The following is a 23571-nucleotide window of genomic DNA, read 5'->3' as shown; positions in this document are numbered from 1 at the left end:
GGCCCAGTACCCAGGGTTCAAATAAACATCAGGCTTTGACGGGAAAACCCACACAGCCTGGGGCACAGCAGAGAGAGCCAGAGAGCCCTTGCCCAAGGCATCTGCGCCTGGCTGGTCCCTACCCTGGGGCACACACTGAACCTCTGTCTTCAGTGGAGCTGTAATCACATTTATAGAATTCTGTTGTTCCTTGGGTTGTTTACAAATGACCTTGTGTGGGAGGTCAGTTTGGGAAGTACATGGGTTATGACCATTTACTCACTGAGCAACCCTTCTCTGTTCCTCGGTCAAGCTTAAGAGCCACATCTGGGAGATAAATGTGGCTAGACCCACCTGTCCCAAAAAACATCTCCCTTATTGCAGGCCTCCGTGTTTTCATTTGTGACACAGGGTTAACAAGCCCTGTGGTGTTGTGAGAATGAATGAGACAGAACTGCCCAGCGTGGCGCTCGGTGGATGGCCGGTGATAAGTCGATGTCAGTTTCCAGACCCTCTTCTCCTTTACCTTCTGTCCCCGGTCTGCCTTCTCCCTGCTCGTCTTGGAGCTTGAACTCTCCGTTCTCCACATTATGGTCAAGCGTTTGCTGCATTCGGGCAAACTCGGTTATGAACAGGGAAGTCAGGCGGCCAGACCATGAAGCATGGCGTCCAAAGGAGGATGTGGAGGAGGGATTCGCAAGAACTTCCAGAGGGTTAAACCTGCTTCATCTCTACTGAGGGCAGAACTCTCCCCCAAGGAAGGCAAAAATCCTAATGGGACTGGTAGGGTGCAGGGGCTGCTGGGTGGGCAGGAAAAGAGCGAGCTGGAGATTTATAGCTTGTAGTGAGAAGCAGGAGGCCAGAGTTATCGTTCCCCCTTATTTTCCATGTGACTTTGGAAAGTTCTCTCCCCTCTCTGGACCTTGCTTTTCCCATCTATAAAATGGCCCAGTCTGAAGATGTTCTCTAAGAGCTTTTCCAGTCAGTGGTTCTATTCATGGCACAACCATTCACAGCTTAACTCAAGAACCAGTGCCTTTCAAAAGCTCATCTTTTTTTGTAGATACTAACTCAGGGAGTGTTAGAAGAGGATAGTCAGAGTATGCAATTCATGCTGGAAGGCAGAAATCCTTCCTGCGAGGCAGTCGAGACTGGAACAAATGGAGAACTCCACAGAAGGGTTTTAACTTGGCAGCAACAGTGCATGTGGGACCCTTTGGAACAAACCTCCAGATATTCTGTTGGGTTCATAGTAACCGAAGTCTGCCTGTCTCCTAAGTGGCCGCCTCCTACACTCTCCATTCCTGTTGAGTCCCACATCGTCGCCCCGACTCCATCTGCCCCGCCTGTGCATCACAGCTCCCAAAGGAGGGTCTGAATTGCCTTAATGCTCCCCTGAACTTGGAGCCATATTTAATTACATGCGGAATACATGTTCCCTGTGGTCAGTTCCAAGAACTTAGGAAGCGCATTTCTTGTTTCATTTATCCATCCATTTTTTCATCCGCCCCCATTCATTCATTTATCCACACTCACACATATACCTCCCACCTGTTCTTCTGTCCATTTGCCGTGTCATTTGCTCAGCCAGTGCTCACCTTATACATAGCACAGAAAAGATTTAAACAAGGGCCATGGGGATCATGTCCTTAGAGCTCAAAGAGGATGAGAAATGGATTTTTTTTTTCTTTAAGACTCTTCCCTTAAATCTATAATTATTGGAGATCATACCCCCTTGTGTCTAGCCCACCACTTTTCACAGAGAGGTGCCTGATCGATATCATACTGTGGAATAAGGCGTGTCCCGAGGATGTAGAAGTCTGAATTCTAGGCCCACCACATCCACGAAGTCTTCTTTACCCACCTTGTCAAATTCTGGCTTAAACATCCTTTGTTTCTGATTTTTAGGGCCAACATTGTAAAGAAAGGCGCCTCAAGGAGCTCCCGGCCCAAGACATGCCAATCTAAGTTCCATGTACCGAGGATTATGAATAGAAATCCTGGATGGACGTGGTCACAAGGCTGGTTTTTGCCTCGTGCCAAAAGGGTGGCACAGCTTGTGCCAGAAGTCAGTGCGTGGACGAGACCTGTGGGCGTCGTGCTCGAATCTGACCAAGAGCCGGAATGTGACCTGTGGCTTACATTTGCCCCTCAGTCTTTGGACTCAAGCCAAGGGCCCAGCTCCCAAAGGTCCTTAAACTACACCTGGGCTCCCACATAAATCTCCAAGTGTCCCCCACTGTCCCCAAGAGAGAAAAAAAAAGGCAGAAGGTTAAAGAGTTTATGCCCCTAAGCGAGTACGTCCGAAGAAAATAATTTCACCTTGACATTCTAGTCAGGAAGGGAAGGGATCTAACATCGAAAGAGACACTGACCAGGTGCTAGGCACTGAGCCTCCCACATGTTTTCTCATTTAATCAATACAACAAGGCGGGTCTTTTTATCTCCACTCTGCTGATAGGAAACGAAGGCTAGAGAGGTTAAGTGACTTGCTCAAAGTCTCACAGTGAGTGAGTGGAGGAGCTGAGTCTCAAAATCAGATCTTCTGCCTCCAAATTGTCCATGGCTGCCAAGCCACGTAGGAGGAAAGCAATATTCCTGGGACCCTCCCACCACCAGTGGCCCTGCTGGGCCAGGACTCTGCTCATTGCTCTCTCTATCTGTCAATGCGTAGAGCCCGAGAGGTTCAACAAACCTTCAGAGCATGGCAGGGCTCCCCGTCCATGACGTTTGGGCCAGATAATTCTCCGTTTGGGGTCCCATCCTGTGCACTGCAGGATGTTTAGCAGCATCCCTGGCCTCTTCCCACTAGATTCCAGCAGCACCCCCTAGTTGTGACAAACAAAAATGTCTCCAGATGTTTCCGAATGTCTTCTGGGAGGCAAATCACCTCTCACTGACAACAATCGGAGTAGAACTAAGGCCTGTCTCTTGACAGTTTGCTATTTTTTCTATCCAAGAACGTCTAGACAAAAAAAGGGACATGTCTAGTCTGTACTTACATTTGTGGATACACAACCAATAATGACAACGAGGATGATAACAACCACAAATGCAACACTACCATTTATCAGGTGCTTACTATGTACTGGTTACCACGCTAAGCGCTTCACGTATATTTCCTAAGTGCTTCATATATACATTATCTCTATTTTCCAGATGAAGGAACTGAGGCTCAGAGACATTAGGTAGCTTGCCCAAGGTCTCAGTGCTAATATATGACAGAGCTAGGATGCAATAGTTTTTATGGCTGCTGTAACAAATAACCACATAAACAATATTACATTAATTTTCTAATAGTTCTAGAGGTCAGAAGTCTGATCTCAGCATCACTGGGCTAAAACCAAGGTGTTGGCAGGGCCGAGTTCCTTTTAGAGGCTCTCGCGAGAATCTGTTTCTGTATCTTTTCTGGCTTCTGCAGGCCACCTGCATTCCTCAGCCTGTGGCCCCTCCTCCACCTCCATCTTCAAGCTAACAGTATAGAATGTTCCTAGCTCTCCCTTTCTCTGACCTCTGTTTCCATCATCTATTGGCTCTTCTCTAATTCTCCTGCCTCCCTCTCATAAAGGCCCTGTGATTATATTGGCCTCACCCAGGTAATCCAGGGTAATCTCCTCATCTCAGAATCCTTAAGCACATCTGCAAAGTCCCTTTTGCCACTGTCAAGTAACAGAGTCCCAGGTTTGGGGGATTAGGACATGGATAACTTGCGGGGAGGGGCAGGGATTATTCAGCCTAATATATAGGATTTAGATTCTTATTTGTCTGACCCCGGGGTTTGTACTCTTAATTCACTCTTGCCTCCGCTGCTCTGCATGAACAGACATATTCCATAAGCAGGTGCTATGGGAGGTGGGGGTGGGGGGGGGGGACTGGGATGGATCAGATACGACCAGCATGCATCGAGAGGGAGTTCGTGAGAAGTCCTGTGAGAGGGCATCAGAGAAAGGGTTCTGGAGACACCGGGCCAGTCACGGCAGGGGCGTGGGGAGTGGGTTTAGGAAGGCAGCCAGGCAGGCCTGGTTCCTTCCACACCGAGCAAGTTTCAGTACCTGCCTCTAACCTAACTTCAAATATATCTGTAGTTCATCCCGTCTGAAGAACCCTCCACGTCCGCCCCAGCTGCTGCCAGCAAGGATTCTGTCTCATCCGTGGAATTTATTTTCCCAGTTAACTGGTAGCCATTCTCATGTTTTCTTTTCCAAATTCCCTCCCAGCTAAGGGTTTAGAAGATATTTAATATTGTAAATCCACTCCCTGTAGGTCTAGCATATGTCTACCAGCAGCCATTGAAAGGGTGATTCTTGGATCAGCAGCAATGGCAACTCCGAGGACCTTGTTAGGAAAGCAGAATTTGGGCTCCATTCAGACCTGCTGGATTAGAACCTACTTTTCGGCAAGATCCCCAGGCGATGCATATGCACATTTGACTTTGAGATTGTTGGGAAGGAGGTCTTAACACTTCCTGAGGGCGGTGTATGAGGCTGAAAATGAAGTTGAGGAAAAGTCTAAATCCTTCTTTGCAGGGTTCAGCCCATCCTCTTAACCCCCTGGGCTGCCAGAACTCCAAGAGCCAGTCTTAAGCACCAGGCAGGAGACTAGAGATGGGACTCTGGGGAGGCTGTCCCGTCAAAGAGAACAGAAATACAGAAACTGATGGATAATAAAGGATCCTCCAATGAAATGATCAGGTTCTTGCAAAATAGCCAATGGGGAGGTCGCTAGTTGACAAGCCTGCCCCCAAACCCAGAGCTTTCCATGAACTTTTTTTTCAATGAGGTTTTTAGTGCCTGACTCTTACATAGGAACAGATAATCAAGGGTCAACAGACCATTGGGAGTAAAAGCCTCAAACATGAGGAAGAGATAGCAAACAAAACAAATGAACAAATGGAGACATTCAAAGCAAAGGGCGGAACAAAATGTCAGAGAAGATACTACATCTATAAGACGAGAGCAGGATGCAATGAGTAAAGAATATTCTAAAAGCAAGAAAAGGTGCCAAGAAATTCATTAAATGACAAAAGAAATAAAACATTCAATAAAACGGTTGGAAAATAGTTGAGGAAATGTCTCACGGTTGGAAAATAGTTGAGAAAATGTCTCATAAAGTGGAACAAAAAAGATAAAGTAGGTTAAAACAGATTACTCCAGGAGGTCCAACATCCTAATAAGAATTACAGAAGTGGTTAGAATTATCAAAGAATAACACCTGAAAACTTCCCACAGATGAAAGACACGAATTTTCCGAATTTTCAGAATGAGAGGACCCTCTGAGTCCCCAGGACAATGAATAAAAAAGACCCAGATAGGGCTCATCATCATGATCTTTCAGAACACAGGGTACATTCCACACATGTCCATAGATTTTTTTTTTTTTTTTTAACATCAAATACAAAGGATCAACAATCAGATGAAATCAGAATGGCACTAGATTTGACAGCAGCAGCCCTGGAAGCTCCGCGACAACTCTCCAAAATTCCAAGGGAAAATCATTTCCAGCCTAGGCATGTTCAGCAAGCCAAGCTAAATATTGAGTGAAAGGTACAAGAACGACTTTCGGGGGCACACAGAGGTTCAAAAAATCCACTCCACCCCATGCACCTTTTCCCGGGGAGTTCTGGAGGAGAGACCCCCTAAAAGTGAATGAGTAAACTGAGCAAGAGATGAGCACAGTAACCAGGGAGTGCCCAGGGCAGCTCCCTGAAAAAACCTGGAGGTGACCGACCTCACTGGGGTAAGTAAGGAGGTGCAGGGGATTCTGCCAGCCAAGAAAGAATGAAACCGGTAGATTTTCTGAGGATTTGTCCAGACTGAAAGATCTGCTTTTCTGCTGAAGAATATGGGAGATGGGTTTATGATAGAAAACTGTCATAAATTTCCAGAGGCTTTAAGGATCTAAACTCATCCCTTCTACTCATCCCCTCCTTGTAGAAACCACCTAGCGATCGCAGGATTCTATGGCACTCGGTCTGAAAACTACTAACCCCGCTGCCCCGTCCTTACAAATGGGGAAACCGAGGGCCAGCGAGGCACTCGGGGCACCCGGGGAGAGGAAGGTTCATTGGCAGTTCGTTTGGCATGTTTTTGAGAACCCCTCTAGGATTCATTCAGTGCAAGAACTAAACCAGACCTGAAGGAACCCGGGCTGGTGAGTGACATTGAGATGCCACGTGGCCTATGCATCTCCCCCTTAGCTTTGCTTTCGATCGCCCTGCTAATGTGACTGCACCAAGATTCTAAAAAGCACAGACCGAGGCTCCTGAATTACTTCTGATTACCACCTATCGAAGCAAGAATATGTAGATGCAATTGAGTTTTGTACACCATGGACAAGGCAACTGTGAACTTCTGGGGAAAAAAGACAGGGGTGGGTGTGCGGGAAAATAAAACAAACAAATGAGCGCCGGCAGCCTCTTTGGAACCAGGTGCCCTGACCGCCCCAGCCCCGCGCTCTTGGGTAGCTCCTTATTATTATTTTTAAGAACCAAGGCCCATGTCCTCTTACAAATCCAAATGATCTGAGTTTATCACTAAGGCTGACCTGTCTGTGGTCTTCCTTTTGACACTCTGAAGCTCCCTCCACCCTTTCCAAGGGCTTGGTTAACCTGGAAGTGTTTATAATTAGAGCGAAGGATATAAACCCTGCCTTAAGTATCTGCACTTGAAAATAAAATTCTAGGAAACCCAGTACTCCATAATCTTAACATGTGACATTCTTTGAGTCTCGATGTCCTGGTCTATGGAGCTCATCACCTTACCTTTTTAACAGGGTCACCACCAAAACCCCCACAGAGAGCCCTGAGGCGGGGGGTAACAATGCTGGACTGGAAGTTAGGAGTCCTGGGTTTGAGTTTTAACCTCTGCGACTTACTTGCTGTGTGACCTTGAGCAAGTCACTTGTTCTGTCTGGACTTCAGTTTGCTCTCCTGCAAAATGCACAGCTGTGGCCGGGTGGCCTCCCTCTCATGCTCCTCCCTCTCGTGACTGTCCCTGCCTCCAGTTTTAGTTCAGGACATGGCGCCTCAGCTCCCCACGGCTGGCCTGCCTCCCACACCCTCCATTCCAGAAGGAACATCCTTCCCCTCTCCTGCCCAAGCTCAGGCCTGGCAGGCACTAGACCGCAGAGAGGACAGGAGGTGAGAAACTAGCCCGGCCGTTCGAGCCTCTGCACTGAGAGCTGGCCCGCCGCCAGTCACAATAGGCCCCGAGATACAGAGGAGTGTTTGTCTGGGGGACCCAAGGTTTCTTTTAAACTTTTGCTCTCACTTCGGCCGGATGCCTCTCTTTTCTTCCCTCCCTCCCTGGCGGCAGTGCCAGCCCCAGCTTTGATATGAAGTGGGATGTAGATGTCTTAACGACCTGCGCAGTCCCTTATGTGCTGGGAAAGTGGACAAAAGGGCGTAGGGTGGCAGTGGTGAGGGTGGCCACAGTGAGGGCGGAGGGTGGACGCATGGGGGCGGGCAGGAAAGGCTTTGGACAGAGCGCTGGGGCGGTGGAGAGGGTTCAGGAGGAGGGGGCTAGCTCCCGAATCCTTCCTTGACCAGCCAAGCAACTGTGAGCAAGGTACCTCCTTCTTCCCTCCAAACTCCCTGGCTTTAAAATGGGGGGTGACCGTCCCACCCTGATGCTGTGAGGACTAAAATAAGTAAACTGATGAACTTACAAAGGGTTTGCAGCCAGATGAACCTGGGTTCAAATTCCACTTGTTACCTGTAAACTCACTGTTGTGGGCAACTTATTTACCCTCCACAAGCTTCATTTTCCTCATCTGAGGAATAAAAGATATGTGTGTGGCTAGAGGAGAGTGTAAGAACCAAACGAGAACTTGCCCAATAAATACAGCTGAATGAATGAAGAATCAGTTGGGGCCACATCGTGGGCCCCTCCCACCGTAATAAATTCTCATGGTCTAAACATTTTATTTTTTCTGATGTGAGAAAAAAACACTGAAACATCCTCCTACTCTAAAGTTGTTTTTTTTCCCCCCTTGATTTTTTAAAAATATTAAAATATTTTATAGGGGAGTGGTCACTCAAGTCTACCTCAAACTTACAATGGTCAAAAAGTCCCCACCAGTTTGGGGTCCTGTAGACCCCTCCGGTCTCACCCCTGTCTGAGCTCAGCTGGGTCAGTCCCTCCATCGCTGTCACCGGGCCTTTGCATGTGCCAGAGCCCTCTCTCCTGGCCTACTGACACTCCGACACTTTAACCCGCGTGTTCCTTCTAATGCCTGTGCTGTGCATTCTTACAGCACCGTGTCCCTCTCCCTCCGCTGGCTGCAGTTAGCGTCTTCCATCTGATGCACGGTCGTGTCCTGCCCCAGAGCGCCACGAGTCAGGGTCTGAGTCGGTTTTTATTCACCGTTGGAATCCCCAGTGCCTCGAACACTGCTTGGCACATTGTAAAGTGTGACCACATAGTGTCGAATGACGTACATGACTCGCTAAAGGAGCGAGCAGCGGGTGTTCATATAATTGCTGCCTGAACTGCGGCATGAGCTGGTGCCTTCCCACCAGCAGATGCCACGCTAAGACGCCAAGCCTGTGAGTGCTACGGAGCTCAGAGAGAGAGAGGGCACAGAGCAGGGGGTTGAGGGAGAGAGTGGGCTGCCTTGGGTGGCACCATGTGGTCATTAAACTCAGGCTGAGGGGTCAGAGTGACCTTGGTCTGAATCCCAGTAATATATTAATAGCTCATATTTACTTGGTTCTAAGCGCCAAGCCCTCTACTAAGCTCTTTACGTTTATTTGATCATCTCATCCACCCTAAGTGAAAAGCATATTATAATTTAAAATTTTTATATGAGGAAACTGAGGCCCAGAGAGGTTAAGTACCTTGTCCAAGGTCACCAACCGAGATGGGCTGTGAACCCAGGGAATCTGCCTTCGAGTCCGCTCCACATGTTGAGGGCACAGTGATAAGAATAAACATTTAATAAATATGACATGTCAAGCACATTTCTAAAAATATTACAAATAAGTTCTTATTTGTATAGTTTTTATTTTCATCTTTATAACTCATTTCATCCCATAACCATCCTATGAGGTGGGTATCACTATCTCTTACAGGTGAAGAAACTGAGGTCCAGAGAGGTTAGGTAACTTGTCTTTGGCCACACAGCCTGCAAAAGGGGTGGAACTGGGTGCAACCCAAGGAGAACGGTCCAGAGCTCCTGCTTGTAACCACTCCGCTCGACAGCTTCTGCTCAATGAATGAGCGTTATTATCATTATTATTTTACTGGAATCTTGTTAAGATGGAGAAGGGAGGAGCAACAGTCTAGCTGGGAGGAATGTTGGGAGTGAAGGCTAGGTGTGGGGATGAGGGGGACGAGCACATTCAGGTAAAGAAATGCGGATTTGGTGAGGGGGTGGGACAGCGAGGGGCCCAGAGCAGTGGAGCTGAGTGTCTGGGAAAGGCCGGAGTGGAGATCAGATGTGAGGGATGAATTGGGCTTAATTGAGCGCTTCCTCCATAGGGAGAAGCTAGTAGCATGCCGAGCTCTCTCAAGATCTCCATATTATGGATTCCGTGTGAGATGTTTGAAAACTCAGGAATGTCAGAGCCAGGCTGACCTGGCTCTGCTGGGCGCCCTTTGGAAAGTTACTTAGCCTCTCTGTGCCTCCATTCCTTTTCTGTAAAACGGAGGTGAAAAACAGAACCTCCCTCATAAGTTTGCTGTTTGAGTAAAATGAGATAATGAATATAAAGCCCCTGGTGGAGGGTTTGACGCGAAGCAGCCCTTTAATATATTTCGTTTCTCTCCCCTCCCCCACATCTAGGAAGATCTTGCCAAACCCCAGTCTCACCAGAATTAATGCTAAAATCAGCCACCAACATCCCTGGAGACCCAAGGTCAATAGGTGAGGGAGGAAGAAGAGAGGAAAATGTCAAGCTATCCAGTTTCGAAATGTGTCCAAGACTGAGACAAAGGAATAATTATGATCTGTTTCCTTCTCCTTCCTGCTGTGTCAACTCGGGGTTATATAACTGAACTTCTCTGTGAGGTACCCCTTGGGGGCCTCCCGAAGGCAGGGTTGGCAGTGACATAAATAAATATTTCTGTGCTCTCTGCCCAGGTTCTGAGCAAACAGCACAGCCTGAAAGGGAAGCCACGACGAGGAGGAAGCTGGGTGCGGAGCGAGGGCTCTGGCCGGGCGTCAGGCGACCGCCTTTCCAGGCCCAGCCCCTGCCTCGAAAGATGTGGATGTTAGGTGACCAACTTTCATGGGAGGTGACCCTAGAGGAGCGATTCCGGTGTGGGCTGGGGAGTCACGGAAGCCTCGGTCAGCTCTCTTTGTGGATAAAGTCCACTCCCAACCCTGGCCTGGTATCCGAGGCCTTCGTGCCTCTCTCCTGCCTCCTCTGCCATCCCATCTTGGCACCTACACACATGGCATCTTGGCTCTTTGGGATCTTCCTCCCTGGCAGGGTTTGTCCCCGCTCCCTGTGAACTGGTGGTGTGGTTCAGAGGTAAGGGTTTTAGAGTTAGACCCGGGCTTGAGTTCAGGCTTAGTTACATCGCCTTGTACTCATAACTTCTCTGAGCCCCTTTCCTCGTCTATAAACTGGGCTTTTTGATTCCTGTCTCATTTCTTGTTGCAACAGTCAAACGAGATAATAATAAGTGCCAGTGAGTTAGCCTTACTATGTAAACCAGGCACGCGTGAGAGTTTGCATGCGTAAGTCATTCGGCAGTGCGTGCCGAACTCCTAGCACTGACCTGATGCAGTGTGGGCACTACAAACGCTGGTTTCCTTTCCTCTGAGACCTGCCTAAAGCCTCCCTCCCACTCACAAGTAGGTCAGTCAGTCTCCTCTGAGATTCTTCACAGCATCTCACTGGTACCTCAGTTACAGCTCTGATCTCATGAAAATGTTGTAATTAGTAAATACACAGGTCTGACTTCCTTTCCATTCTAGGAGCTCCTTGAAAGACAAAACCTGCCTTAGTCATGGCCACATGACCACATTTAGCATGGGGTCTGCCATTTAGAAGGCACTTGAATGAATAAATGAATGAATCCACACACACATATAGGCTACATGGAAGAAATGTGCTTAAGCGGATGCCCAAGGATGGACTGGCATCGAACACACACTTAACTTTCTGGGCTCTGGGTCTCCGAGCTCTGGTGATGGCCATCCAAGTCCCTCACTCGGCTCCATACAGATTCCAGGGGCAAGTCACACCTTTCCCTGGGCTCTTACATTGCTTGGACTTGGACCATAAATGTTTTAACCCATAACCAAGATTTTTGTCCTAGCAAAGGATTTTTAGGCCATGAGGAGTCTAAGAGGATATCTACAAACTATGGAATGAAGGTAGAAATACTGGAATTTCCAGGATAGTCCAGTGGTTTATGAATTTTAGACTTACTTTCACAGTGTCTGGGCTGGCCATGCACCCAGCATGCAATTGTCTAAGAAACGCTTAGTGGATTGGGGCCGGTGTGCCTTTTGCTACATCACGAAGCTAGGATATGCTACTGCAAAGGAATAGAAGTCACTAGCTTTCCTCCCTGGGGTCCCACTTGCAGGAAAAAAAAATTAGGACTACAGAGCCACCAAGACCTTAGCTTTCTGCACAGTGTCTCTTCATCATCTGGCTGCTGAATAAAGCCTTAATTCTTTGTCTTGGCAACCAAGGTCTTCCATGAACTTTTCTCAGTCTTATCCGCCAACACCTGTCTCCACCATTTCTCCCTGACCCCAAGCAGAATGAGCCACTTCCTGTCTCCTAAACTCACAGGTGCTTCCAAGTACTGGACAGCCGGCAGCACAGTATCACCCGTCCCACATACCCTTCTGCAGTATGACCTGGCCACCACCCCTCTCCAGAGGCAGAGTCTATTTCTGCGCTCCCTTGACTCTAGATGGTTGCTATGACTGCTAGAATATGGTGAAAGTGACACAGGAAGTGACACAGGTATAGCCCTTCAGTGGCAGCTTCTGCTTCCTGCCTCAGGATACTTGCTCCTGGAAGCCTCCCTCTCAGAACCCAGCTGTGAGAAGCCCAAGGCACACGGACAGACAACAGATAGATGCGCTGGTCGGCAAATCCAGCTGTGCTCCCAACTGACAGCCAGCATCACTAGGCAGCCACATGAGTGAGCCAACTTAGCTATCAGGTGAGACTTCAGAGACTGAACATTTGACCGAAACCCCATGCAAGACCCCAAGTGAGAACCTCCTGGCTGAGTCCAGTCAACCTATAAAGCCACGAGAGAAAGTAGTGATCATATTAAGCCACTAAGTTTTGGGGTGGTTGGTCACACAGCAACGGCTTATCAGCAAGCTGGCTTTCACTCCGGTGCTCTCTTCCCAGCTCCACACCAATCTCAACCTTCCTCTGTCATGGGGCCCAACAGTCCCACCCTGCCCACGACACCTTTTCCACCTCTGACCACTTTTAATAACTGTTCGTACCAATCATGATGGGTTGGTATTGAGATGCCTGGACCTACTTTTCCTCTAATATATTTATAAAGTTCATTCTAGACAGCAATTTCCCATCACTTCTGAAAATGGAAAAACAATGTCACTTGCCATCAATAGAAGGTAACGAAATAAATTAGATGACACAGGTCAACATCATGAATTCCAGCTAGACAACGTTACCTCCCACAGTGTCGGAGCCCATCCTTTTGTTGAAAAGATGAGCCAGCGTTGCGATGACACCGGTAGCTAGACGGAGTCACAGTGCACCAGCTCTCGGATCCCTGGACCACACAGCCAAAGTCGTGTGTCCTTAAGTTCAATGCTTCCGGGCAGCCGCGTGATTCTCCCGCTTTCCAGATTATGGTAGGCGCCATAGGTCCCCAATATGGCCAGTTCTGCAGAGTTTGGGGTTTCTGCAGCCTTTTCAATATCTTTAAAGAATTAGGTGTGAAAAATCTGTCCCTGCTAAAATGCCGAGTTCCGCTTCTGTTTCTTGCGCTGACCCCCGACTTAACCACCCTTACTTCCCAAAGCTCTTACAGCATCTCCTGATTTGCTTCTTTCCTTAAGTCTTTCCTCCAGGAGTATTTTCAGTGTGGGTCTCTATGTGTTCCTCCTTCTGCGGCTTTATTTGCCTAACGATATTTGTATTAGGACCTCGTGTTTGAATGACAATTTGGCTGGCTTTAAAATTCTGGATCGAAAGGGTTTTCTTTCAATTCTTAATAACGTTACTTTTTAACTTCTTTTATCTACTGTCATTATTGACAAGTCAATATAATTCTTTTCCCTTTGTGAAGGGTGTTATTTCTCTCTGCTCTCTCCTCTTTGTCTTTCATATTCTCAGTTTCACCTAATATCTGTGTGTGTGGAGTTTTCCTTATTTCTATTTTTGGCTATTCCATTAGTCTTTTCAATTTGAGTTCATTTTTCTTTAATTCTGGAACACTTAATCTCCATTATTTCTTTAATAATTTTCCTCTCTTCCATTTCTTCTATTTTTCTTTTATTTTGGGACACCTATTGCTACTCTCCATACCTTTTAGCCTTACTTTTTTTATTTATCTTTTTATCTTTTCCTTTTTCCTTCTGGGGTAGTTTTCAATCTGCTTATCCTCTTTCCTGGTTAATTCTTCACCTGTATCCATCCTGATATTTATGCCATCTATGGCATTCTTTATTTTAAATATATTTTTTCATAGTTCTATGACTTCTTGTTCTTGAATTCTTTTAGGAATTTCTTCCCTTATAACTTTATATATAATTATCACACTTTATGATCTTCATCCAGCTGGTTCAGTAATTCTGTCTCAGATGGTATCTATAGCTTGATTTATTGCCTTTCTTTATAGTAACTGTACTTCTCAGGTGTTTAACTATTTTAGTAGGTGAGTTCAAGTTCCCCCATGGGTGCCAGCTATCTGTCTGGTAGTAAGCCCTGGGGAAGGGCTAAAGGCTTATGCCAGGGCAGAGAGCTGCACAGGCATCCTTGGCCACCCCCTCCTGGCTGGCATTCTATAGGGTTGTCAGGCTGTACCTTTGAGCTCCCAGGGAGAAGCAGCCTGGCAGTAAAGAGACTCCTCTAGCAGCATTCCACAGGCTGGGGGGATGGGGGGGTCAGGTTGGGGGACTTTGATGGAAGAGTGAATGTCTGAGCCTTTGCCTCTTGATCAGTTCTTCACTCTATCAGGGCTTTGAGCTGCCCCAGACTGCCCCGGGCTGTAGCTGCCAACTCCTGCACTCCTGGGGCAGTACCCAGAATAGGTAAGCCTCCCTATAGAGCAGGAGATGTTAGGAGGCCAGGCTCTAGGGGCAAACTTTCATTTATTACACACCGAAAGCTTGTATGTACCAAGGCATCGTTTTGCTGAGTGATGGGGAGACAGCGGGAAACAGTCTTCACCCTTATGACAACCAGCTAACAGACTTGAGTCCCCATGCTGGCACTGCCACTTGGCCAACTCACTGAGTCTTTCTAAACCCCAGTTTCTTCATCTTCAAAATGAAGATAATAGTTTCTATCCATAGGGTTACCAGAGCTTTTAGGAGACAATGCACGCCAAGTGATTCGCACAATGCCTAGCACACTGAGAGCTCTCAACAATGTTTTTTTATTATTATTAAGACCAGTGGTATCATTACTGGGGATTAGTTAGGAACTGGGAGCTGCTTTTAAAAGATAAATGCATTCCCTTGGTCCTAGGGACAAGCCAGTTGCCTTTAAGGTCTGCGAATGGAGTGAAGGCAGTAGGGAGACAAGGATGACAAACAAACCAAGTTCCATTTTCCTGAGAGGACTATTAATATCACCAGTCCCTTTCCCCCAGTTCTTTGCATGTTTCTTGCTTGTTTGTTTTCACTGTTAAGGGCAGTACAGCAGGGAGGTCAGAGCTTCCTCGGTGATGGGCGTGGGCTGGAATCTCAGCACTGTGTCTTCTTAGCTCCAGGCCTAATGTCTCCATTGGACATGGAAGACAAAGCGCCCAGCACCCACCGTACTTTGAGGGACCCACAAAAATGTTTTCATGTCTTTCAAAACCAAAAGAAAAAAGAAAATTTTAGATTGAAGAAAATGTTTGAATATACCAGTGTAGTCATCAATATAATTGTAAATAATGTTTATGGAGGTAGAGATGCATGAAGGAAAAACCGCCTCTGGCCCAGGGAAGGCACAACCCCTGGTCAGCTCTGTGGCAACCAGCAAGTTGCTTATGTCTCTGAAGTAGGGAATACTCTTCACTTCCTGTGGGCGTTAAAGGGACTGAGGCATGTGGAGCATTTAGCACCGTGTGGGCACAGCAAACAGGAGTTAACTGTTTCTTTCCCTCTGTGACCTGCAGGCTAAACTCTTGGGAAACTCTTGCGAAGGGTTTTACGAAGGGTTCTACGATTGCGTACAGCAGTGGGGGAACGAGTTATACAACTCGTCTTTTTATTGCACAAAAGACTGAAGAGATATCCTCAGGTGGAGGAATAGATGGAAGGGTGGAAGCAAGGCCACGCCGTGCTGGGGTCTGCAAGAAACGAGACAGCACCAAAGAGTTGGACCTGAATTTCCAGTGCGGGCCCCAGGCAGGTGTTAGCTCTTAAGTGGAATGAGTAAAGGAATGAATGAATGATGAGTGAATTGTGGAGGGATTTGAAAATCCTGAGGTTGTTGGCCCTAAAAGTTGGCCGAACAGGTCCTAAGGCACAAGTTACTCTAAAGGGGAAGGGAAACTCATATCTATTACGTGATTGCTGTGGATTTATTATCCTCCGTAATTGATTAGAAAACAGACCCAGCGAGGTGATGTGGCTCGAACAAGATCCCACAGCTCGAAAGCAGAGGCTTAAGTCTCTGCTCTTTGCCCCATCCTCACTGCTGGCACTTCTGCCACGGCGTTCCTGGAGCAAGGCTTGCTGGCCCTCCAGGATCTGTACCAATCCCTGAGATGCCAGTGCTTCCAACACCACCCACTCCTCCTCGAGGCCTCCAGCAGGTATCACAGCATCCGACAGCCCATGGAGGGCCCCAGCAGCTCAGGAGTGCCTGGCCCAGGCAGGAGGCCCCTCAGCACAAGCTGGCTGAAGAACAGGCCTCTCTGTCTTAGACATTGGCACACCCTTTTCCTTAGGCCAAACTGCAGCCACCACCCTGAGGAGTTTCAAACCACATGAGAAGTTCCAGCCCCACAGCCACACTCTGGCCCCACCCCCTCAGCTTTACCTTCGCCCAGCCCTGCTCAGGAATCCAGAGGAGACTGACTGGCCAACTCTTGCCTTGGCTCAGCCTCTGCCCTCTTTCTGCCTCCTCCAGCCTCCCTTGTTTGAAAGAAAACAAAGAGGGACTCCTCCTGCCAGACCCTAAAGCAAAGAGTGGGGTGCCAGAGGCCAGGTTGCCATCGGGAGGCGCATGGATGGAGACGGAGAACACAGTAGGAGCAGCACCCACGGGCCTGAAGATTGTCCCGTGGAAACGAACACGCCGCTGCTCCCAGTGGCCTTCAAAGGCCTTCAGATGGCAGTGGGCGAAGCGTGCCTCTTAGCACGAGCACTACTACTGGCCCTCGCCGGTTCAGTCCTGGTTAGCGGGGTGCCGATTTTGCATTATTTTCCTCCATTAACAAGCATACATCTTTAAAAAAATAATAAAGTGAACATATGGAATTTGGAGTCTTTATTTTCATCACACGCAAGAGTTTTTTTAATTAAAAGGGTTTTCTGGGCAACTTAAAATCCACTTACCTTTCTTTTTTTTTTCTTTTTTTTTTTTTTAACCTTCCATTTTATTAGATTGGAAAATAAAGGGACGTATTGCTGCGTTTTCAGTTCCCGGCGCATTTCCCAGCCCGCTGTGGTGTGACATGAGCACTTGGAATTAGGAGCGCTGGGGTCTCCCCTAACGCTCCATGACGGAGCCTATCTCATTCTCTCGGGACCCCTGCGTCCCCACCTGTAAATGGAGGGTGCCCTCTATTACCACGAAAGGTCTATGTAGCTCTAACGCTTTGTGACCCCCGCGTCCCCAGAGCAGTGGGGTGGGGATCAGCGTGGACATTGCTTTCTTCCCCTTAGAGCCCCGCAGGGTCTCAGGGACTGATGCGTCAAGGGCAAATGATGAGCCATTCTGGAAAGTGTTACAAGGAGAAGCTTCAAACTTGGCTCCTTTGAGGGTGCGGTGGCCCCTGTCGCCTTTGGATATGTTGCCCCAAATCTCTCATCTCCACCTTTGCTTCTCACCCCAGGGAGATAGAAAGCCCACGTGGCTGCCTGCCAGGCGTCAGAAAAGCTAAAGGCCCTTAACTTTGCTCCAAGTGGCTCCACCTCTAGGACGCAGCTCCCTGGCCCAGCGGGATAAGGTGCAGATGCGAAACCACTACAGCATATCCTCCCAGGGACCAGCATGTCCCTAGAGGGTCACCCAGGTCTCTGTGTGCCTGGCTCACCACACCCATCAGTCGTGGGCTGCCCACTTCAGCTACCTCACCTGCAACCAGCACAGAGACCAGCAGAGGCAAGGCGAGGAATGTCCCACATCCAAGAAAGGGTCTCGGGAGCACCTTTGCCTTTTTATATTTTGCTTCATCAGGCACCCAAGGTCCTTTGTTATCTCTTGGTGTCCCTCCTCCCCTCCCCTTACTCCTGTAGCCTTGGGGTGGACACTCAGAGGACGTGAGAAAGGTATTTGACCTATCAAGAGTTCCAGCTCCAGCTACTGCCACACGGCTGCTAGGGTTCGGGATGCCAGGATGGTGTGCCCTCCCCCACCTCTGTACTCTGGCTGTGACTGTCATGTTACCCCTTCCCACCCCATAAGGGGGGGGCGGTGTGTAGGGGTTGAGAAGCATCATTCCAAGTTGTGCCTCTGGAATAGTGTTTTGAGCTAAAGGCAACTTCAGCCTCGGGCTCAAAAGAAATTTCCACCTCTCCCTTTACTACCTTGAAGAACTTGAATTAGGGGCCTTGCCCCATAAGAGATTATCAGAGATAACCTTTTTGACCCACCTATAGGGCAGGGCAAACTATTATTCACGAAACATCTGCTCTTGTTGTTATCCCGCAATGACCTTTTGAAGCTCCCAAGGCGCATTACCTCATCCTTAGGTCAGGATGTGTTATGCATATCCATGTCCCCTAGGTCAGGATGAGTTATGCATATCCATGCCCCCTATCTCTGAACCTCCATGCGGGGTTCCCACACGTATGCATGTATTCAGTTTGGTTATTTCCTCTTGCTGACCTGTCTCATGTCTATTTGATTATCAGACCAACCTTGAGGATAGAGGAGTTTCTTCCTCCCCTACAGGGGCACCCCAAATCTGTCACTCTGGGTTCAGGTTTACATTGGTCCATCCACATAGGGACTGTCTCCTACATCCATACCTATCTATTGGGATCTGGCCATCTCTAAATTCACTACCATTTGTTGACTGTTAACAATGTGCCAAGCACCGACTACATACTCATTGGTCATTCATTCAACAAATACCTAGTGAGACCTACTGCGTGCCAAGCACCATATAATGGTGAACCAAATAGACATTGGTCCCCGCCCCCAAGAAATCAATAGCTTACATTTATTGAATGCCTACTACATATAGACCCTGTACTAAGCATTTTATATGAATTACGTGACTTAATCTGTCAGAAATATTGCTTCATTTAAGGAGCACATCAAACTGAACCACAGGGAAATGAAGGGTCCTGCCCAAGGCAAAGTTAGACGCCCAGCTAAGCTGCAAAGCAGGGCCTCCCAGGACGAGGGGGCTTCCTTGGTGCCTCTAGGCTAGCCTATGTATTTGACACACCCATCTCCTCCTCCCACCGGGGGACGCAGACCGCAAAACCCGAGCCTGTGCCTCTCTGTCTTTCCTCTGGGGCAGCTAGTCCAGCGAGCCGCCTCTGCCACCACCGCCCCCGCCCGGAGTTGCTCCGGACGCGTCCACAGAACTTGCCGATCTGAACTAGAACCCTGGCTTACTCCCCCTCGTGTGGGTTTTCATTTCATTGAACCGCGGGTTCTTCCTCCAGGATGAGCCTCCGCTCGAGATCAACCCATCCAGGAGCCCATTTTACAGATAAAGCAAACACAGTTCTTGAGTGGTTCAAAATTTCTTCTACCTCCTGGCTGGCCGGGCCAACTCTCTTTTGTTCCCGTGGGGTGGGACAAGGAAACGACCTGCCTTCTGAATGTCTGGAATATCAGCTCCTCGACGCAGGCTGGTTCTCAGGGCGCTCGTCTGCGCTGGGTGGAGCTCGTCTCGCGCTTTGGGCACCTTTACGCACGCCCCATCCCCAACGCCAAACTAGAGATGATCAACCTCCCACCCGCGAGCGCTGCCCTTGCGTGCAGACCCCGGGCACTTCCTCCCACCAAGGTGCGAGCGACACTGGGACCGCTCAGCCCCGACCTCCCGCTCTCCTTCGCCCAGCGCGGCGGGCAGGTGGACAGCGAGCCGCTGAGCCTGGGGCAGGCCGCCGTGCTCCGCGCGGACCCGGGCGCCCGGGGCCTCTTACCTGCTGGGAAGAATCCCACGCGCCCGCCGGCCGCCAGCTCGGCGTCCCGCCGGCGCCACCGCAGCCTCTCGGGCTCTAACCGCCTGGGGACCCCGCCTCCGCCCCGCCCCGCCTCGCCTCGCGCAGGTGATCGCGGTACCCGGGCCTCGGGGGCCGCCCTGGGGGCGCCAGACTCCCGGCACTGGAGTGGCGGCGCCTCCCGGTGGTGTCCTCGTGCCTCTCCCAAGTGTGGGTCTTTTAGGGGATTTCAGTTCTGGCACCCCGGGGCGCTCAGGACATCAGACTACATCTTCTAGGTCAGACTACTCCAAGCGCAAACGGAAGGAAGGGGCCGTACACACACACACAAGGCTGGATGCGAGGATTTGGGTAGGTGTCTTTACAGTGGGATTGTGCTAATCTGATTGAAAGTTTGGGGGCAGGATGGGGTTTAGACAATCACAAAGTGTCACCCCAGGAGGTTTGACAGCTGGCAAGAGTCAAAACCCGCCCTGTAGAATCAAGGACCTCTCCTCCATCAGACCGTTTACCGTTCTATCCCCGGAGCCCAGAACTCTATCCCAGGCACACGAAAGGCCCTCAATCAATATTTACAGCAAGAGAGGACATCTTGCAGAGGGGAAATCCAATTCCTCTACTTTTACAAACAGGGAAACTGAGGCCCAGGAAGCAGAAGTGAGTTGCCAAAAGTCACACGGCGTGTAAGTAACAGAATCAGGAGTACAGCCCGTCTCCTCGTTCTATTTTCAAATTATTCCCAGAATGTGTTTGGTTATGGGCCTATTGTTTTGCCACTGGGTGCCTTGCAAAATGCTGTCCAAGCCTTGGTAACTCCCAGCTGACTGAGAACTGAGATTCTATTATGTTTTCATAGGAAACTCCAAGGTGGTCTCTAATAACAAGGATTGATTAGGAAGCATAATTCTGTGATTCTACTTCTTCACCAAAAACACAACGGACACAATCCTTGGCTTCACAGACCTTCCCTGTGGTGGGAGAGGCAGACCTACCCACATTGGGGTGGGAGGGAGGTAAGCATGAAGGAACAGAGGATTTCCCAGTGAGAGTCCCCCGGCCCCAAGATCTGAGATCCATGGGGCCACCTCAAGCCACTCTCAGAAGATCTTGCTGGGTCGTGCATGAGGTCAAGGGCTTGGCACACAGGTGGTCTCAGGTGCCAATCCTGACTCCATTGCTTACCACTCGCAAGGCAGGAGCTGTTCTTAAACATCTCTGAGACTCAGTTTCTTTGGGTTGGATGACGATAATATGCATATCTCAGTATAGTTGTGGTAAGGATTAAAAATGAGATAATGCTTGCAAAATGCTGGATAAGTAGAATTACTATGCTGAGTGGCAGGAGCTGGGGAGGGGCGCTTGCTGACACAGAGAGAATCTTGACATTTCCAGGTAGGCCCCCCTGTGCAGGATATGGTGGTCTTCAGCCCCCTGGCATCCACGGTGCTGCTCTACCCGCCGCTTTCTCCCTTAACCCAGGCCAACCAAGTCAGAAGACACCTGCCATGTCAAGATGAGTTTGTACACACCTACGTGAGAGCTCTGGGAAGGAAGCTCTTTCTCTCATCAGCCTCCTCCATAAAGAGTTGACTGTTGTGGTTTGATCAAATCTAAGACCCACGGAGCCAATTGAGATGAATTGTGAGCCTTTATTAGCTGGCCAGCATCTGACTCTCTACCACGCAGGGTTAGAGGAGATCAGCCCCGAGTTCCCAAAAGAGGTGGTTTATAAAGCCTAGAACAAGCAAGCAGATTACAGAAGCAGAAGTTGGCTCACTTGAAAATTTTCCACCCTTTACATTGACCTGGGTCTGATACCTGAGCCAAGTCCAGTGAAGTAGAAGCCTAAAAAGGTTCAAGCTAACCTTCATCTCTCAGTTCATTCATTCTTTAAGTCCTCTTGAATGTTCACTATAGGCCAAGCACTCTGCAAGGTAGGACAGAGTCAGTGGGGGCCTTTCCCCAGCCTGCAGACCTCACCTTACGGAGGTGCAATAGCTGATACCCAACCAGAAAAGACAGGTAACACGAGAGAACAACCATCTGTAAAAAGTTCTGTTCAGGAGGTAATAATGTCATTGATCATTATCGGTGGGCAGGCAGGGGCTCCTTCACAGGGAGGGGAGGGTGAGGACTGTCAGGAGAAGACAGGTGTGGTGGAGAAACAAACTTTCCTCTATTAACAAACTCTCCTCTACCCTTGAGGTTCTTTTCGCTGGTCTGATAATCAAATACACATGAGACAGATTAGTAAGAGGAAATGACCAAATTTAATACATGCATATGTGTGGGAACCCCACATGCATGAGAAGTTCAGAGATAGCAAATGAACATGAATGTACATAACACATCCTGACCTAGGGATCCTGACCTAGGGATGAGGTAATGCACCTTGGGAGCTTCAAAAGGTCATTGCAGGATGATAAGAAGAGCAGATGTTTTGTAAATAGTAGTTTGCCCTGCCCTACAGGTGGGTCAAAAAGGTCATCTCTGATAATCTCTTATTATGGGCAAGGCCCCTTATTCAAGTCTTCAAGGTAGTTAAAGGGAGGGGCAGAAGTTTTTCTTGAGCCTGAAACTAAAATTGTGTTTAGCTCAAAACCATCTGCATATCACAGAAGCACATCTTGGAGTGGCTGGTTCTGAACCTCCATACAGGTGAGTGGAGACCTGAAGGACAAGTAGGCAAGTGTTGAGGGTACAGGGGAGCTGGAGCTGGGACACATTCCAGACAGAGGAAAAACCCTTAAGGCCAGTGTGCTAGGCCAGAGCGGGGGTTGGGGACAGAGAGAACAGGATGAGGTCAGAGTCAGACAGGGATCTGACCCTGTGAGGTCTTATAGGTCAGAGTGAGAAGTCCAGATTTCATTCCAAGGGCCATGGAAAGCCATGGGGTTTTAAGAAAGGCAATGACCTGATCTGAGCTACGTTTTTCATAGACCACTCTGGCTGGCTGAGAAGAACGGATCAAGGGAGCTCAGGTAGAAGGGTGGTGTGGAGTAGGAGGTGACAGCGAAAGAGAAGAGAAGACGGATTGGGGATGTACTCTGGAGGAAAGGCAGACAGGAATCGCTGGTGAGAAGGAAGATTCAAAGAAGGCCATATGATTTCAACAAGATATAGGCATTCCCATGTTTATTGAAGCATTATTCACAGTAGCCAGGATATGGAACAACCCAAATGCCCATCAATGAATGAACGGATCGAAAAGATACACAATGGAATAATATTCAACCATGAGAAAGGAAGATATCCTCCCATTTGTGACCACACAGATGAACCTTGAGCACATTATGCTAAGTGAGATAAGTCCAGTACTGAATGATACCACTTTTATGTAGAATCCAAAAAAGTAAAACCTGTAAAAAACAGTATAAAATAGTGGTTACAAGGGGTGGGAGAGGGAGTGAATAACAGTGATGGTGTCTAAGGTACAAACTTGCCATGAGTAATAAATAAGCCATAGAGAACTGATGTACAGTATAATGAATGTAGATGATATTATCCTATAATGATGTAATATGGTTAATATTGCTACATCGGCAATTATATTACAACATGTAAATGTAACAAAGGAACACATTTTATACCCTAAACTTATACAATGTTATATATCAAATTTATTAAATTAAAATGAAAAAAGAACACTGCTTGGTGGTTTGGTTACTGAGGCTTCCACAACCACAATAACTGACCACACTTCTGGCTGAGCTGGATACAACTCAGGAAGCTTCAGGCCTCCCCTGGATTTTACACCATGCCTCAGCCCAGGGAAGTGGGCAGATGTGCCTACCCTGTCACAGGTAAAGGCAGAGGTCCCCTAACTCTCAGTCCAGAACCAGCCTGACCCACTGGCCTTGATTTAGTCCTCAGGCAAACCAGAAACAGGTTGACTCAGGTGTCACATAAGCCAAAGAGAACAAGACTATTAAATGATATTACACATGTAAAATCTAGAAATGACCACAATGTCCAGTGATGGAGAATGGCCAAGCCAATAATGTTTCTTAATTGAGGCGCCTGACATACAAATATTCAGGCATTTCTCACTCATATTGTGTCTATGAGATGTGAGTTATATTGAGGAATATGTATTTTGGTCTATATCCACAGTTCCTGGCTCATAGCTCCCTA

General features: G+C 48.4%; 1 protein-coding gene across 3 annotated transcripts in view; it reads right to left on the bottom strand.

The window, feature by feature from the left end:
* The window catches only part of LOC107499928 (non-compact myelin associated protein), a 30636-nt gene extending 11173 nt beyond the window's left edge, over positions 1 to 19463 (bottom strand). For all 3 annotated transcript variants that reach the window (XM_016124581.2, XM_016124580.2, XM_016124579.2), the window contains exon 1: positions 19420 to 19463. The gene's annotated coding sequence lies outside the window, so the exon portion shown is untranslated. The remainder of the gene's footprint in view (positions 1 to 19419) is intronic.
* Positions 19464 to 23571: the final 4108 nt, after the last annotated feature.

The sequence above is a fragment of the Rousettus aegyptiacus genome, unplaced genomic scaffold (genome assembly GCF_014176215.1).
Source record: "Rousettus aegyptiacus isolate mRouAeg1 unplaced genomic scaffold, mRouAeg1.p scaffold_m13_p_1, whole genome shotgun sequence".
NCBI lineage: Eukaryota > Metazoa > Chordata > Mammalia > Chiroptera > Pteropodidae > Rousettus > Rousettus aegyptiacus.
Note: the sequence above shows the minus strand (reverse complement) of the source record. Positions and strands in the feature narration are given on the sequence as shown.